Genomic DNA, 18,974 nt, shown 5'->3' on the forward strand with positions numbered 1-18,974 from the left:
TAGCTCATCCGTACGCGATAGCAAAGAACCATGCTGAGTGGCTAACCTCACGATCTCATGTGCAATGTGCTCAAATGCTACAGCTTTTCTTCTAGAGCCAAGATACATGTTTGAATATTCTGCATGCTGGCTTCAACACCTGCATGCAGCGCTTTAGGGCTTCCTCCAAAAGAGCCTGACAATTTTCCACTTTTATGGAACGCGAATGTAGATCGTTAAGAATGTGAAACATAACGTTCATATGCTCGTTCTTATAATGTTCATAATTGCTTCTAATAAATAGTTTACACCAATACACATTACAATCCTGTATGACACTCGAAATCATAAACGTTGTGCAAGCCTTTCACTGCTATTTAGGAGCCGCTTGTAAGTTATTGTCGGTTATTTAAAAGTAACCTGAAGGTCCCGTCACCTCCAACTAGAGGAAATCACAAGCAAAGAATGTTGGATATATTCAGAAGCCATGCGGCAGTCTCAACGTTTGATAAATTTAGACTTTATTTGGACAAATTAGCTTTGTGAACCATGCCACACGTCGCGCGCAGACGCGTTTTCAATGTTTGAGATTGCTCTTCCCCACGAGGCTAGTAAGGAAAATTACGTCGGCGAAGGCGTCGAAACTGAGTTACAGCATGGGCTGCTGATCTCGCTGCTGACTTCCCCTAGTTCAAATTTTTTTTTGCAGCAGAAAACAACGCAGAAGAAGCACTTGGACACTTGTACAGTCTACAAGCAGACGGAGTAGGCAATTACAGACTTTCTTCTTATAAAACGTTCATTTGCATTCTTTGTTGCTCAATTAGAATTTTGCCATTTCGGAGGTCTTTTTTTTTGTATTCCGTGGACTTTTTATTACGAGAGTCGACAGTATAGAGAAAAAAATAAAATGTACCCTAATCAATACAATGAATGTTAAATGAAAAGTATGTTATTCAACGTTGTTATGCACCGTAAACTTTTGCAAAATACTGGAAGTGCTAAGAATTTCGCCGGGCCATTACACTACCATTTCGGTTCCCCAAAAAAATCCTTTCATTACACTGTCGATATACATAAAATTTTAATGGGAATGCACGTTTGCTTGTTTAATACTCTTTTGGATCCTCTTTCCAGCGCTGTAGTTTTGATTGGCAGAAACCCGCAGGATATTTTTATTGCTTGAGGCGTCATTCCTTAAAATGTAGGCTGTTTTAAAAATGTCACCTACTGCCACGGTTGTCAAAATGCACTTTTCAATACATACAAAAAACATTTCAATATTTCTAACAGCCATAGAAAAACAATATTTTGGCACACGACAGTATTTTGCTTGACGAACAGTTTTATTTTGTTTCTTTATTTTGCACCGCAGGCTAGTGCGCTTGAGCCGTTATATTTGCGCGCACGTTTGCGCCGTCATCCTTGTATACCGGCAATGTATTCTGCTGTAGCACAAATTCCACTTAGATGCCTCTGTCCAATCATGCATGGGCAATTTGATGGGCAACTGTCCGCTTCTCTGCACTAGAAAAAGAACAAGTAGACTTATTATACTAGGAAAACAAATCCTTTTGTTGTGTCAGAGCCTATCGCATCTGAATATTTTATAAAAGCAAGGATTATATGAATGACATTATATTTTCATAATCTGGTGAAATAGTCTACAGAGGTTCCTTCAACGCTCTTGGGGAGGAGAAAGTAACGAGAGAAAATGATGTTTTTGTGCACAAAAATGTGAATAAAATACGAAAAACACTCTTAAAATGAATGTCCCACTGGCGGTGAAGTGTATAGCGAGCACAAGAGATTTCTTCAAAACACTTCCGATTTCTTGGCCAACTCCGACATTGCTCTTGAAAGCATTTATTATAGGTAAGTAGAGTGTCTCTTGTACTCCATCAAGTGCTTGATTTTTAGATCGCATTTAAAGCTCTTTCATCAGTGGGCTTGGCAGCCCAGTAACGATAGGTTGTTCTCACGATCCTCCGTTTTCTTTGCAGCTGTTCTATCTCTTGTGCTCTCGGCACCAGAATACCCCTTTGGCCTTTCTACTGGAACAAATACTGCCCACAGTCCTTAGCCTGGATTTCATGGACAGACCATTTCTACCCTGACCACCTGGCGCATCCTGCCCGGCGCATACACCCTGCTACACCTCAGCCCTATCCCCGATAACCACAATCGCCCCCAGCAGCCATACCCGCTGCTTTGTTGGACCTCTATCACCAGCATCGGCACCAGTTCTATATATTCACTACCCTCTCCTGCGCAAAGACCCTACTTGAGGCCGACGCGGGATCGCGCGCTCTTTAGTGAGCCTGAGAGCAGATCATTCATGGGTAGCACTCACGATCCTCCATTTTCTGTGCAAGTAGGCACCTTTTACGGCGTGTTTGCTAAGCATACGAGTGGTTGTCTGCTTGTGCTGCCGGGCCAACGGTGTGTTCTTGAGGTTTCGTGTGATTGTTGTTGTACGGTGCCTCAGCTCCTTCCTTTGCTTGCCAGTGACGTGGAGTCAAACTCCGGTTATCCTAAACCTGTCCCTCCCAATCCCGACGCGCTCAGTGCATTGAAAGACCTGCAGTTAGGGCAGAAAGCAATGCTTGAGCAACTTGAGACCATTTTCAAAATGTTGGTAAACCACGAAAGAACATTTGGTGATTTCAAGGCTCGATTGAAAAAATAAAGTATGACTGCGCTTCCATTGCAACAGTTAAAACACAAATTGAAGTCCTTGGGTGGCAACCCAAGCGCGTTTTGCAGGTTTATCCCTTGTCCGCGCCTGTAGATCACGCTGAAAATAAGTGAAGGCGTTACAAGCTGATCTTTTATGGCTTAAAGAACACAAAGATGAAAACTTGCGAGGCATCCGAAAAATTTGTCCTTGACACTTGCTCCGAGCAGCTTAACCTGACCATTCCACCGCGTTGTACCGAGCGCTACCCACAAGCTGGGTTTCTTTCACCAGGGCCGGCCCCATACGATAATTGCAAACTTTTCGCATTTCAAACACAAAGTATTCTTTTATTGCGTGGTCTACTTTAAGAGTAAGATTTCAGCTTAGCGGGAGTCTTCTCACCGAAGTTCACCGTGCTCAAACGAACTTGACCAAGTTCGGGAATGCTCGCCATCCACACTTTGCACTGAAAGTCGACAAACTCACTTGTGGTAGCAAAACCTGCGTATTGATCATGCTAATAGAACTCTTATAGAACAGATGTCATAGCAACGATTTAAATCCGGAAACTCGTCTTTGCAACCCAGTCGTTCCCCGCTATTCTTCTTGTTCCCTAACATGCGTAGCCTGATTCCAAAGCGTCATTCCTTATGTCAACTATTGAATTCATCCTCTTGTACCATTGTCATACTCATTAAAACTTGTCCGAACCAGTGAGCACTTGATACGGAAGTGCTTCCCCCCTTCAAATTTTGACATATTTTGTAAAGACAGGGCCAATAATGTGCCCGGTGGTGGCCTTTGAGTAGCAACTAATCGGCAGTTACAATGCAGAGCGACATCAACATCAACTTATCAACATCACTCGAAACGGCTGTGTTCACCCCATGATGATTGATATGTGCTACCACCCTCCTATTAACGACAGCGACTTTGCGGCTTTGTTTTATGACGCCTTGTTCGCAATAAAAACCATGTATAAGAACTCCGTCATTGTACTTTTCGACGATTTCAATTTTCCCACAATAGACAGGCCAGACCTCGCTTCTACGTTAGCATCTAATAACTTTGCATCTCAATTTGTTGACACATGTCTCACTTTTGTGTTGTAAGAAATCGTCACAAATCCAACGCAATTTACTGATCATTCAGCCAACATTGTGGATTTATTCTTTACCACGTGTCTTTATCGTGTTGTATCTTTGTGTTGTCTCAAGGGCTTAGTGACCACACAGTCTTACACGCAACTTTTAGTGTAGCCTTCAAGTAGCCAAAAATAAAGAGAAAACTATTGCCGGTTAGAACCGTGGCAATTATGGGAACAGTAGGCGGGAGCTTGAGACGTTTGCTGACAGTTTTCCGAACAGACTTCCCACCCCCTGTGTTGAATGCAGCTGAAAAATTATCCACACAGAAATGATCTGCTTAACCAACCGTAACATTCTAACTACCACAATAACTGAGCGTCTGCGCTGTGTTTTATCCCTTTACATCGCTTTAAAAAATCTTAACATCAAAAAGCAGCGCCTGTTCTGCAACATCTACTTGACTGAATTCTGCCTGGCAAATAATACTACGCAGCTTCCAAAGAATATGACATGCTATTTGCCGAAAGTAAGCGGAGGTTCTACTCTACCACATAGCCTTCGATGCCACAACGCGACCCTAAGCTATCCTTCAAACACTATAAACTCCGAACAATTTAACTTTATCTCTTTGCTGTTGAGCTCCGGTTGCCCTGTTCCCGATGAAGAGGTAGCCGATATGTTAACTGCTGCTTTCTGTAAAGTATGCACTAACAGGACTACTAGCGATCTTCCATATATGCCAGATTTTCGACATCCTTCTGATACTACCGTTAGTTTTAGTCTTCTGGTATTGGTAATGTGATTAGCTCACTTCGTAATTCTTCCTCAACTCGAATCGATGAAATAACGAATGTGCTCAAAAACATCAAATATGCATCGTCAATCATATTGTCTTCCATAGTAAAACAATCCTAGGACACAGGAACTGTTCCATTAGACTAGATAATTAGAGAAAAACGTCTTCTTCGGAAAAGGAAACCGATCACCCCCTCTTCATTACCGTACAATCTCTATGACGAGCACGTACTCTAAATTTATGGCACATGTCATTTACTCCCAAAGGTGTTAAATGTCTATCGTAGGGAAACTTTTTATTTAGACAAACATGGTTTCCCCAAAGGCCACTAAGAGGGGACACCCAACTTTGCTTCATTCCTCCAAGACCTGCATTCCCAACTTGACAGCAAAAATCCAATCGATGCGCTTTTGTAGTTTTCGACAAAGCTTTGGATAAAGTTCCCCAGTCTCGACTAATACTTAATTAAGCTATCTCACCGCAGGCTAGATTGATCTATATTAGGCTGGATTCAATGTTTCCTTGCCCATCCTCAACAGATTGTTTATGCCAACTCCCACTCGACCTCCCTGTACCCAGTTTATCTAGCTGTGCCCCAAGGCAGAGTTTTGGGGCTCCTTTTTTTCTAGTGGGTATCAATGATCTTCCCGATGTTACTTCTTTCAGTATCCACCTCTTTGCGTGTGATTGCGTTGTTTACCGGCTAAAAAGCGATTCCTCAGACAAAACTGCCCTCCAAAACAACTGCAGGCTGAAAAGCGATTCCTGAGACAAAACTGCCCTCCAAAACATTCTGCTTGCTGTTCAAAAGTGCTGAAACAAAATGGCTCATGTCATTTAAAGTCAGCAACATATCTTTGATCTGTTTTCACGGTCATTTTATTTACGCCCCCACACGTTTTTCCAAAATGAATTCGGCTGTATCGATTATTAGTCACAATTTATCCAGGCCAAACCATATCAGTAATGTTGCTGACGCACGAAATCATGCCTTGGGCTCTTTGCGTCGCAACCTTTCCTTGGCACCAGCCTCAGTTAAACAACTTCCATACAAAACACTCGTTATGGTTCCACTAGGTGTAACGTATTTCTGTTCCTTGGTCTCATTCACTTTTCCAGTACAATGTTGTTGGCTTTTGAATGGTGTTCCGAAGGTCTTGGTAGGGAAGCTAGAACTATGTTAATCCACAATGTTTGGCATCGTGTGCTGCTATATTGACAGTTTCATTTTCTGGTAGCCGGCTTGCTATCAAATTCCGGCTTGATATCAACTCCTGCTTGCTAGCAAACAAAGGATGACCCTCTTCCTCGCTGATGTGCGACAAACCAGTCAATTTTTACCCTACATGCAGCTGCGTTCTTTACGGGCACAATAAACATTATCGCCCGTTTGGCACTTAACAAATCCGCCAAATTTGCCACTTTTTGTATTCTATTTGCTAATATGTTTTTATTAGCTGAGGATATACCAGATTTCTGCAGTGAGAACACTGCACTTGTCAGACATCCTCTGTTCTACATAACCGCTTGGTCTGCAAAAGCACTTTCAGAGTTACCAGAAGTTTCTGAAACATAAGTAAAGCACTGGTCAAGAAAACTATACTCGTCTTTAAATACAAAACATTAATTGCAGACGAGTTTGCGGGGGAAAGCTTTTTTGTCATATTTTAAATGGCAGGTCACATTTTACGGCCGTGTGGTCGCCTGAGGACTTTGCGTCGGTAAAACTCAAAATAGTTGATGGGCATATCTTGAAGGTATAACAAAGTATGTTCTCCACTAAATGAAGGATTAGAGGGCAGCCCACAGTTAGGGTCTTTTCATAGAGCTTCTTGTAGCTATTCTCACACAATTCACCGGCAGAGGAATAGCCGTTTATGCATGCCATTTTGGTTTAATATATTACGCGTACGTATGCCTAATGGTACTACAGGAGCCACAAACTGCACTGAATAACAAGTATACCAACTGGGAAGGTACGATATGCATCTAACCCGCCGCGGTGGCTCAGTGGCTAAGGCGTTGCGCTGCTGAGCACGAGGTCGTGGGTTCGATTCCCGGCCGCGGCGGTCGCTTTTCTGATGGAGGCAAAAAGCAAAAACGCCCGTGTGTACGAGATTTGGGCGCACAATAAAGATCCCCAGGTGGTCAAAATTATTCCGGAGCCCTCCACTACGGCGCGCTTCATCGCCTGCGTTGCGTCGGCGCGTTAAACCCTACAATCAATCCATCACGATATGCATCTAAAAAAAGCCTGAGGCTCAGGTTCTGGACTAGATCAACCGTGATGACAAGAGGATGGCGGGATGACCAGTATGCAAACCAGAAATATTCAATACGAGGCCTTACCAGTGAGCTATAAATGCTTAGCGGCACCCCATGACTTCTGCGACAAAAGTTTCAGTGCGTTAACTGCCCCCATGCAAGTCATTTTGAGTTTCTTAGGTGGGATCCAAATGTTATTAGACACGCATGATTCTTAAAAATCTGTGGTCATTTTGTACTCGAACGAGCATACCCTTGGTTTTGATTTCGGGGTTGGTATCATTGCCTAGTGCCCTCGTAAAGCACAAACATGCGAGACTCTCAGGAGAAAATCGGCACCAAATATCGTCCACCCATCACGGTACGCGATTGACACTAGTCTAGACCTGTCTTCCACAGACTTCCTTGTTGTATGAAGGAAAAGTGGTCTGCAGGTTACCGCGGTAAAAGTAATATCAAGAGCTGGAGCGATAACCTTTGAAAAAGATTACGTAAATGGCCAAAAGGGTCACTTTAGCCGACTGCTCTGAGGAACTCCGTTTTCCCTATTGAATGTATGAAACACTGCATTGTCAAGTTTTATATTAAAGGACCGTTCTTGAAGGAAACCATCTACACATGAAAACATTTGCCCTCCGATTGCCATTGCTGCCACATACCACAGAAAATTAGGCCACGAAGTTGTAATATATGCCTATGCCGTAGGCTGAAATGGCCAAAAACTTGTTTGTTTCCGTGTGTACCCCTGTATGAAGCAGTGATAATCACGAATCGAGTCACGTCCCCGTTCAGAGGTGTGACGTCAAGCTTCCAGACTGCTCTACCTTCGTACCCTGAGCATTGGATCGTCAGCGGGCTCGGCGAAAGAAATGAACGGGATACCTAACATGAGGCATGTCTTCCTGTTACAGATCCTGCTTTTGCCTTCCGCCGGTGTGTTGGAATCGTCAGCGACTACCGAAGAAGGAACTTCCCGGTTTCTGTGTGTACCCCAATATCAAACAGCGATAATCACCGAGCAAGCGACGCCCCCCTTCCGAGGTGTTACGCCAGGCTACTAAACTGCTATATCTCCATTCCCTGCGCATAGGATCATCAGTGGGCTCGGCGAAAGTGCAACGAAAGAAATGCTCAACATGAGGTCTGTCTTCTTGGTGCACGTTAGCCATGTTTATTGTTATAGGAGCGATTAAAGATGTCTTTTTTTTGTTCCGAGCTCACGTACGTTGGTGGAAATTGTCTGTGTCTGCTTTCATGCTGGCGAGCTGTTGCTTTGCGCGACATTGAGCTTAATCGACGCCCAACTGTTGAGGAAATGCTTCAGTCGCTACTCGCAGGCCAGCAGGGTATACGGTGTGACTTGGCCGAAGTCTAAGGTAGGCGTCATAAAACTGAGCAGGCTGTACAAGACTTCAACGCAAAATATTTTAACTAGAGGAAAATGTCAGGAAGTTGACTGTCAAAATAAATTATTTTGAATTTCTTGATGGCGATGTTATGAGCGTTCATGATGCTCTGAAACAGTTCCATGAAAAGATTGTCGATCTTAAAGATAGGAGCCGAAGGTGAAACCTAATTGCCTTTCGCATTCCGGTAGCGCCTGGCGAAACAGAAGAGCAATTGCGGCGCAGCGTTATCCAGGAAGTGTTTAAGGATAAGCTGGACATTGACTGCAAATCCGTTGGCCGTATGTATCGCTGGGTAAATTGACCCAGAATCGTCGTGTCATTTTGTATTTTTAGTATTACTTGGAGAGACAAGCTGCGATTCGCATTAAGATAAAACCAAATTGAACAGATATATTTGTGAATGATGACTATTTTTCCGAAACTCTGAGGAAGCGAAAATTACTTTGCGAAAGCGTCGAAGCAGAAAGAGGCGGTGGAAAGAAGATTGGTCTTGTCATCGATAAACTGTGTGCTGATAAAAATAATATGTGTGGGACGATATAACTTAATCGTGCCCCTTTGTGCACAAGATAAACGCTGATCCGACTGCATATTAGCCGCCGATTTACGGTCGTTGTCTGCGTGCAATATTACTGAACGCCAGAAGTATCGTTAACAGGGCTGAAAAATTGGCGGCATTCCATCTTTTCTATGACTCAAATTTTTTTTTATAACTGAATCATGGTTGCACGCTGGTATAACTGATGATAAAATTTTACCACCTGGTTACAACCTGTTCAGAGCCGATCGAGAATTAAGGGGTGGCGGAGTAGCCGTCGTTGTGAAAGATGATATAACGGCGACCATGACCGACCAATTCCGAATTATGACAGTTCACTTTTAAGTGTTTCTTTCAATTGCCTTTCAATTTGGCTTTGTGCTGTTTATCGTACTCCTTATGCAGTTGATTCATTTCTTACCCAATTGTATGATTATCTGCTCCTCTATCGTAACCGAAATATTACACTCATTGGTGAGTTTAACTTGCCTATAATTGTTTGGCAACGACCTTTATATGAACGATTTCAGCGTAATATGGCCATTAGGAATATTTTTTTTGCTTTAAACCTGACTCAAATAATTTGGGAGCCAACCCGTGGGAATTGTGCTGCTTACTAAGTACTGGGTTTGTTTGTTTATGTTTTGCTTTTACTGCACGGCCGCCCCCGGCTATGTTATCTGTGTCCTAAGCGAAGGTCGTGTTACTTTTATGCCTCACCGCTTATGCCTCACTTTTATGCCTCACTTTTATGCCTCACCGCCGCACCGCTCGTCACTTGGACATCAAATAAGAAGGAGGGGGGGGAGGGGGGGGGGAAGGGAGCCATCGCGTTCGCTTTGAAGCGTAAACTGGATGTCGGGGTGGAGGGAATTTGATGCTTTTCGTAACTAAACTTCGGTGGTCTACAGTGCGCGAAGACTTTGTATGTCTATGTCTTTACATTGTTTACATGTCTGTACGTCCGTATTGTTGTCTGTATTCTTGTGTCTACACCATTGTTGCGTCTATACCATTGTTTTTACCTTCCCCTTATGTAACACCCCGCAAGGGCTCCATGAGGGTAACCTCAACATTGACGATGCTGCACAACTTAGCGGTTCTGCACGTGAAGTGAAAGTGTGTGATACCCTTTATGTTATGTAACACCCCGCAAGGGCTCCATGAGGGTAACCTCAACATTGACGATGCTGCACAACTTAGCGGTTCTGCACGTGAAGTGAAAGTGTTTGATACCCTTTTATTGTACGGTTTATTGTTGTTTTTGCTTGTTGGCCAATGTTAGGCCCATCGCTGTTGTTCCTGCTGAAATTGTATGAATGATCACCTGCTATGGTCTCGCCCGAGACTGGCAGTATTGAAAATAAATAAAAATAAAAAATCTCAGTCTGATACGGAGGGCGTTTTGCGCTTACCTCACTAGCCTCAAATAATCTTGTGTGATCTCCAATGTTCTAGATGTAAATCAACGGTTCGGGAAACACTCGCACCGAAACATAAATGCCTGCAGAGCAGACGCTCCGGTTTTCGAATCGCGGACGCTCGCCAGCACAGCTCTCTTCGTTCACTGCTTCTTCGCCGGCTGTGTATTCTTTGTGTTGTTAGGGGAGCACACGTTCACTCCAATAAAGGCGTTTTCCTTCAAGCCAACTGCGTCGTCTGTGGCTTCGTGACATCTGGTGTAGGTGCTTGGTACGCCCTCTAATGCTTCCTACTACCTCTGGAAGCCGCCAAACCAGTCCAACTAGAGCCAGCCGCCGACTGCAAGGTTTAATGCCCGAGGTCGGTCCCCTGTCAGAAGGGCCCAAGAAAACGAACGCCGCAACCAACACTATGGAGCAAAAAGCCACTCGTCCCATCGTCCTGCAGCAGCCCCAGGAACCGCTATCGTTCCGGGGAGCCGCGCTGAAAAACCTGAAGAATGATTGGAGGAGCAGGAGCGCGTCCGCATCTTCAACAGGTGGGACGATGAAGAAACTTACCGGTATGTTTTCTTTTACTTAAAAGATTCAGCTGGAACTTGGATGGAGAACCACGAGAGCTCTTTTACCGACTGGACTCAATTAAAGAAGCGAGTTTCTTAAGACCTTCACTACTGTGGTGGGAAAAGAGCGAGCTGCGCTTTTGCTTCAAACTCGAACGCAGCACCCCTTGAACCACAAGTCATGACCTACTCCGCGGCTGTTCATCGACGCCGCCCTGATTCATCTCGTCGTCAAGAAGCCCCGCGTACCGCTGTCCACTGTCGCCCGCACGACCCCCTGCAGCCCAAAACCAAACCCAGAGGAAGACGGACGTCTGCCAAACCCTTGATAATCGTCCGTGGTGCTTCCACTGCGGATTGGCAGACCACATCTACCGTTGCTGCCCCTACAAGAGGCTCAGTTTACGAGGGTTCTCTGTCGACGCACCCCGCCCCCGACCCGGCCAGCGCCCGTCGAAGGTCGAAGAATACCTGTTCAAAACCAGTCGTTGGCCAGCCCATTTCAACCGACAGCCGTCACCGTACCCATTCCAGTCGTCCAACCGCCGTAGCAGTGCTCATTTTGCACGTGGAAGGTCCCCGGCCCACGGAGGGAAACTAAAAGCAGCAACGTCTAGAGGTAAAGTTGCAGGCCCGCGGAAAAATGAAAACCCTCCAACGACGCAACACCTGGGAAAGACGATGATTCCCGACATGCCTTCAGCCCGACGAACCGATCTAACCAGGACGTGACTCCTCAACACGTCGACAACCACACAGCCCGATGCGTACCCGACATGACCAAACCTTCCGCTAAGAATACGACGACCATGACGCACAGTGCCCGACCGTCAAAACGTACAAGCCGAGATACGACGCCACCACGCCCCCGGAACTCGAAAAAGCCAGCGCCTGATGTTCAGCTGTCCACCGACGGCTTTGAAGTAGTTTCCCTAATAGACATGGAAGCTGACTATTAAGTCATGAGCGGACTCTTTGCGTCTAAGCTGAAGAAAGTTATGACCAGATGGAGCGGTCCGCACATCCGCACCGCTGGAGGCAACCACGTGACGCCGAGTGGAACGTGCACAACGCGCATCACCATAAACGGCACAACGTACCCTGCGGCGTTCGTCATTTTGTCTAACTCGCAGGTGAGTACCGGTAAGAGGCAGCTGTCATACACGTTATTGTTCAGGGACATTGGTAAGCTGCCATTTATTATCTGAAAAGTTCGGCCGTATGAACTCCACCCCCTTCTTATCATTGTAATTATCTCTGCCTCATGGTTAGGATCCGGGGTCACAACTTGGCCTGAGTAGATATATTCGCTTCCACTGCCTCGCCACCTATCTCTAACGGCTGTGCTGTCCCGAGGTTATTGATTATTGCTTTGGTTTTTCGCATATTAATTTTCAGGCCCATGGTTCTACTCTGTTTGTCCAGTGCGGTAAGCATGCTTTGCAATTCCTCCCCCGAGTTACTTAACAAGGCAACGTCATCAGCAAAACTGAGGTTACTCAGGTATTCTCCATTAACCCTTACTCCCACCTGTTCCCAATCCAACGTTCTGAATACTTCTTGTAAACAAGCTGTGAATAACATTGGAGAGATTGTGTCTCCGTGTCTGACGCCCTTCTTTATAGGTATTTTACTGCCCGTGTTATGGAGGAGGTTCATAGCTGTGGACCCATTGTAAATATCCTCTAGTATTCTTACATAATGCTCATTTACCCCCTGGCTCCGTAATGCATGAATGACTGCTGAGGTTTCGACCGGGTCAAATGTTTTCTAATATTCTATGAAGGCCTCGATGGGTACTCAGCGAACTTTTCAATCACCTGATCCATCGTGTGAGTATGGTCTATTGTTGAGTAGCATTTACGGAACCCTCCATAATCGTTCGGTGGACTGAAATCTGTGGTTGCAGAAATTCTGTTAGCCATTACCTTGGTAAGTACCATGTCCACGACGGAAAGTAAGATGATCAGCCCGTAATTTTTCAAGTCCTTTATGTCGCTTTATACGGAATAGAATGACGTTCACGTTCTTCCAAGATTCCGGTAGACACGTGGTCATTAGGCATTGGCATACGGGTTTTCCAGTTTCTTTAATTTAATTTCCCCGCCATCCTTCAAAAGGTCTGCTGTTATCTGATCCTCACCAGTGTTCTGCCCCCTTGAATTTTTTTCAGTGACTTCTTGTCTATTTCGGTCGTTACTGATTAGATTTCTGTCTGCTCCTAACTACTTTCTCATTCGGTATTATCCTCGATGCCGTAGCTACTCTACAGATCGCTATAGGACTCCTCCGCAACTGCATATATTTTATCCCCATTTGTGATCTCTTTGCCTTGCTTGTTATTTGAGTGCATACATTTGATTTTTACCCATACCTACACTCCTCTGAAGTGCTTTCAGTCTGCCTCCGTTCCTTACGGCATTCTCTATCCTCTCTCTAATATACTTCCGTATGTCGAATGTGTTACGCTTATTGATTAACTTCGAAAGCGCCCCTTGTTCTTTTCTGTCAGCTAAGGTGGCGTTTGTCATGCTTTGCTGTTTCATAAATAAATCATGCGTCACCTGGAAAAAAATAACCTGGATAAAAAATGCAGAATACAGGTAAATAGCGCCGGATCACCAACAACAAATATTCGAGCATTGTATGTGTCGCGCGCCTCGCAAAGCAGGCAAGGCACACCTGCGTGATGTGTATCAAGCAGTGAACATGCTTATACTTGCCGTTTTTCGCATAAGAGCTGCTACCACTTGTGCGGTAGCAGAAAAAAATGGGATGACGATGCCAATAGTCCCTAATGCGAAATAAGAGAGCAGCTAGAATTGAACGGTACTCGGCAACGGGGCATATTTGCTAAGTCGGCGGCTCGCATTTGTGTAATCCTTTCCCTTAGCAGCCCTGACGAACGCAGGACGGCAAGCACTACTTTGGGGTTATCTCTCAGCGCAGCGCTGTCGCGGAGCATGCCTCATGTGACTGGGCCATAGCGCCTTCACCTCATAATTCCGCCATGCTTTCTTACCCCCTTTCCTGGAACCCAATTCTCCTAAAAGGGGTGTCATTTTCAAACGACGAGGTAGCGCCAAGAACAATCATATCTCTTTTGGAGGACACAAAGCGACAAGGCCCAGTGCGAGTCTCTTGCACCCTTTTTGCAGCGCTAGTTGTGGCATTCCCTGTTTGATTTCCTGCTTTTTTTGTGCCCACCAAAGCGACTTTCTCAACAGAACACCATATGAATTTTGATGGCGCTACCACGTCCTCTGGAAATGACACCACTGTTTTGGAGAATTCCGCCGTGCGCGCCTTCTCTTCAGGGTCCTTTTCATTGTGCGGGTTTCCTTAAGGCCGACGTCGAGACAGGACGCATATCCCCAGGAGCGGGCGGTTAAGGGCTGTGCGGTAAAACTTCGAAGTGCAGGCAGCTGTAGTGAAGCAGGAGCGAACCGCCGAAATCAGTCGACGCAATCTCTGTACACGCAGGTTGAAGTAACCAGCACTTTTGGCGTGAGAACACGGCGGGGCTCAGTCAACAAGTTTAAATATTTTAGGGCACAGCCCTCTGCTCTGGTAGCTGCTACTCGGGCAGCTCAGCGTAGGTGGCCTCGCAACCGATTGACCAAACTCAGTCGCGACGGCAGAAAGAAAACGCAGAGGAGCGTAGGCGAAGGGTGAGAAGGAGGACAGCACGCGTGGGTACTGCTTTCTTCCGGCGCTGCCTCACTCTTTCTTGCGTGCCGCCAAGACCGCCGTCTCCAGCCACCTCCTGCCCGGACGCTAGTCAAAACAACGTGACGTTTGCGTGGGAGGTTGACACATGATGTGCAACACGACGCTGGTTGGCGGCGGCGACGCGCTGCGAGATAACAGCACAGTAGCGCGCGACAGCGTGCGTTCGCTGATCAAGCGATCATTTTGCTGAGAAGCAGCAGATATGCGCCGTGACCGAAAAGGATGCAGCTTGCGCTGCGCCCAAACTTCGCATTACGGAGTATAATAGTTATCAGTGCATTTCTGCTGATTAAATGGGAAGTGTGGTCCTATTTTCTACAGGTACTGCATGTTATTTCTGTTGCACCTGTGCTGTTGCAGTTTCATGGTTCTCGGTAATATTTTTGCAGCTGTGATTTTTTCGTTGTCCAGAAGTAAAGTGGTTGTGTAGCTTTCTTGTATGCAGCATTATATCCTTGTGTGGGATTTGGCTCGCGTACGCTTCCCACATGAAACAAGTTCCTTCAAGTTGTAGTCATCATCTGCCTTGGTTGTTGAGCATTCGATTTTGACTCGAATTTCAGAGGCAATGGTAATAATCCCAGAGGACCATTTACCCAAACCTTCTGGCGCTTTGTTTTGATTGGGGTCGCTTCCTCAATGTCAATGCCATATATGACCTCCGACAACCACCAGCACTGTGGTTTTCTTTTAACCTATCTTGCTTCTTTCCATGTATTATTGCGTTACCACTGGAAAGTTGCCGGTGGTAGCCCTATATAAACATGAGTAGGCGAAAAAAGTTTTGATAATTAAGTAAGTACCATACTCCAATTATTACTTTTTGGCTCATTAAACCTCGTTTAAATAGGTTTTCACTTTAAGGGGCAAGGAATTTTCTCTCATTGACCATTAGTTGGCTATAGCAAAGAAACGGCCACTCAGTGTGAGAGTGTTTCATAAGTCGGATGCTACAGCCCAGAACAGCGCTTTCCAAAACCATGTTAATTTTTTTTATTTTATTCTCAAACTTTATCTTGTATTCTCTCTGCATCGTCCGAAACTACTTTTCTATGCCTCGGTAACGCCAACGATAATATCGTACTTTCATCGTGACTCCTGTACATTTATCATCATGGTCTTCATCCTCACCATTGCCGAAAGCAGCCTACTTACGTCAACTTGAAGATGAAGCTCCATCCCTTTGAATTACAACGTCTCATTTCCTGGGAAGTGGTATTCCATCCTGTGCAACTAATTACCTTATTTTTTCTCTCCATTGAGTTATTGGCATTCCCTTTGTTGGTCTGTATCTCCTTATCGACTCTCTTGCCCTGGTTGTCCACCGGTTGTCATTTGATCTTAATATACGGCCTGCCCAAGCCCTGCTTTTTTTATTTATTTGAACAGTTATATCACAATGCGAAGCAGAAAAAGGCCACTGGCACATAGCCCCAGGGGATCTACAACGACAACAATGAAGTAGTATGTGGCACTGGCTCAGACCTAGCTGTCATCGCTGCTTCTACATAGTTTTTCTATGCAAGTACATCGCTGCTCCATCGTCGAATATCTGTCTCATGCTTGCCTTGTCGCCATGTTAGTGGAGGCTGCGGTCTTCCCCATTCCGGTTCCCCAGCTTCGCGCCATCTCTGCTCCAGAAGGGATTGCCTCAAAGGTCTCGGAACGTACCGGCCGCCCCAGACCAGGTGAGCCATGGACGCACACAATCCCCAGTCTGGTATCCCCAGCCAACGGCCCGCCGAGACGATCATCCGTGAACTACGAGGGGACGGCGTTGTTCCCCTGCCTCGTTTTCCAGCGTGTCTCCAGAGGCTTCGGACGTTCCTTCATTGAGTCAGCGAACACAGCTATTCCGGGGCCAATTTTCATCAAGCTCACCATCACCCGTAGCGGCAAGGGCTTTTCTGTAGATACTCATGGCATATCAGGGTTGCATCCATTCAATTACTGTGACTTTTACCTTGACGGTCACCTGTGACGAGAGGGACATGCTACGGGAAGCAGAAAAGGATACTGGCACTTAGTTTCAGGGGATACACGCCTACGACGACGAAGTAGTGTGTGGCACGAGCTCAGCTCGAGCTGTTATGGCCGCTTTTACATAGTTTATTCATGTAAATACATCACTGCTCCTTCCCCCAATATCAGTCTCATATTTACCTTGTCGTCACATAACAATATCATCTACTGGAGTTTCTTCCTCGATCCAGGAAGCTAGTTTTCTGTCCCTTACTGTCCTTCCATAGCCGTTCTTTGCGTGGCCCATACAGCCAACCATCAGGTTTTTTCTATTTCTTTCTGAAAGCGCAAAGTATCTGCTCCTTGTGTCATGAACAGCAGGATGCATTGTTTATATAATATTCTTCTGAATGTAGCCTAACGTTTCTGTTCTGTAGCCTAACGTTTTTTATTTGGAAACTTTATATATAGCGCTCCAGCTGATGCTTATTATCCTCAAATTTCCCTCTAGTGATTAAGGTCACGTCTGATTGCCTGTCCGAGATAAGTATGGTCGTCAACATCTTCTAGCATTTTTCCATGAGTGAAACTTAAGCGCAAACGTTTTTCACAGGGACGAGAAAGGGAACGACACAGGCGCTTACTATCAACTGAAAGTTTTAATGAAAACGAATACACATTTAAACCACCCCCAGACCGAACAACCTAGCACGTGTGCCCTTCGCACATGCGTACGGCCGTACAAGAGACCCGCCCCATTCCCTTCTCGTTTCTCTTGTCCTTTCCCTCATCCTCTACCCCTTCTCCTTGAGAAGTTTCACTTCTTTATCTAAAATACTCAGCGACGGGTGACTTATACAATCGGGACCCTTTATCCGGATATGGAAGGCTTCTGCAAGTTCCCTGGTGCACGGTCTCTGTGCTTAAAAACTACTACCGTGTCCGTGAAGTGTGGCTGACAACGTGGCTGATAACCGCATTTAGAACAGTGCTGCGCCAGGTGTGTGTAGGGCTTTCCTTTCAAAGAGGAATGATGCTCCCTCAGGCGTACATTTAGACAGCGGCCGGTCTGGCCGACGTACACCCGGCCACAGGACATAAGAATGCAGTACACAACATTAGCCATGCAACAAACAAATTGGAGCCCGTGTTTTATCAAACAACCTCGTGGGGGGGAATCGCCTCGGGAATCGAGCGTGTTGCTCACCATGGCGCATAAAGTGCCAAGCTTGTTCCTGGCCGAGAACACCACCTTGACGCCAAATCTGTCAGCTGTCTTCTTCAGGCGATGCGACAGCGCATGTACATAGGGAATGACTGCCACATTTTTGCTCTGTTCGGTATCTGTTACGTGATGCACGAACCTTTTCAACTGTTTCACAAGACGCTGACCGATTTCCTGGAGGACGGAGAGGGGAAACCCTGCATTCTCCAGCCGAACTAATTGTGCATTAAAGCTTTGTTGCGCCAAATGATAACAGGACTTGCTGACTACGGATTTGAGACAAGTGTGGGCTATCCCGTTCTTAACCAGCTTGGAATGAAAAAAAGCGAACTTCAAGAGTGGCTTATTAGAACGGGGCGCGTACATCCAGCATGTATGGTGCCGTGAGAATCGAAGCTCGAGGTCAAGAAATTTCAGGGTGCCTTCAACTGGAACCGAAAGGGCACTCGGAAAGGGCACTCGGAAAGGGCACTCGGTGCGGTGCGTAAGAATTTTAAAGATGTACATGTCAGTGGCATGGTAGCCAGGGACCGGGCCCTGGACATGTGTACTTCGTGGAATCTGGATAGCCTAGCTACGGCTATTAAGAAGGAGAAGGAACACACGCTGAGGCTGTTTTTCGCGACAAAAACCGACAAGCCGGTGATACCCTTCCGATCTATCGTTTCAGAGCGAGGGTCGTGTCAGGTGGCTGTTTCTGGTTTTTTGCAGAAGCATTTAGAATCTTTGACCATCATTGATCCGTTTTTGGTGCGGATTTCTGTGGCGGTTGTGGAGTATCTCTCCTCTGTTGGTTGCTTGAACGTCTCGGGAATTAGCGTGGACTTTGAGGACTAGTTTTACTCCCTGCCTCGCGATGTGATGATGAGACGTACTAGAGATTGCATCACAAACGACAATGATGAGCTGGCCTTTGTGATTTGAAGTGGAATCCCCGTGGAGGCGTTTTTGGAGCTGCTTATTTTCTACCTTCAGAGTACTGTCGTGGGGTTTGAGGATAAGTTATACGTACAAAAGTCGGGAGTGTGCATTGGGTCTAAGGTTGCTCCAGTCCTGAGCAACATTTTCCTGGGCAAGGTTGACTGTGATTTCCAGCTCGCTTTACAGGGCGTTGCCACTAAGGTTTTCCGATATGTGCACGATTTTTTGGTTCTGGGCTGCAACGTACGAATGGAGTCCTTCGAGCGTGCTCTTCTTGATGCCTTCAATGCGAATGGTAAAGGTTTGAAGTTCACCACCGAGGTTCTAGTTGAAGGCACCCTGAAATTTCTTGACCTCGGGCTTCGATTCTCACGGCACCATACATGCTGGATGTA

General features: G+C 45.8%; 1 long non-coding RNA gene across 1 annotated transcript in view; it reads right to left on the reverse strand.

Annotated features, from left to right (window-relative positions):
- Positions 1 to 1,318: 1,318 nt before the first annotated feature.
- Positions 1,319 to 18,974, reverse strand: part of LOC144164957 (uncharacterized) — a 102,612-nt gene continuing 84,956 nt past the window's right edge. Inside the window, exon 4 of the long non-coding RNA XR_013321270.1 lies at positions 1,319 to 1,506. This is a non-coding gene — a long non-coding RNA (uncharacterized LOC144164957). The remainder of the gene's footprint in view (positions 1,507 to 18,974) is intronic.

Source organism: Haemaphysalis longicornis, unplaced genomic scaffold (genome assembly GCF_048455015.1).
Source record: "Haemaphysalis longicornis isolate Haplotype H1 unplaced genomic scaffold, Haemaphysalis longicornis Haplotype H1 scaffold_14, whole genome shotgun sequence".
Taxonomy (NCBI): domain Eukaryota; kingdom Metazoa; phylum Arthropoda; class Arachnida; order Ixodida; family Ixodidae; genus Haemaphysalis; species Haemaphysalis longicornis.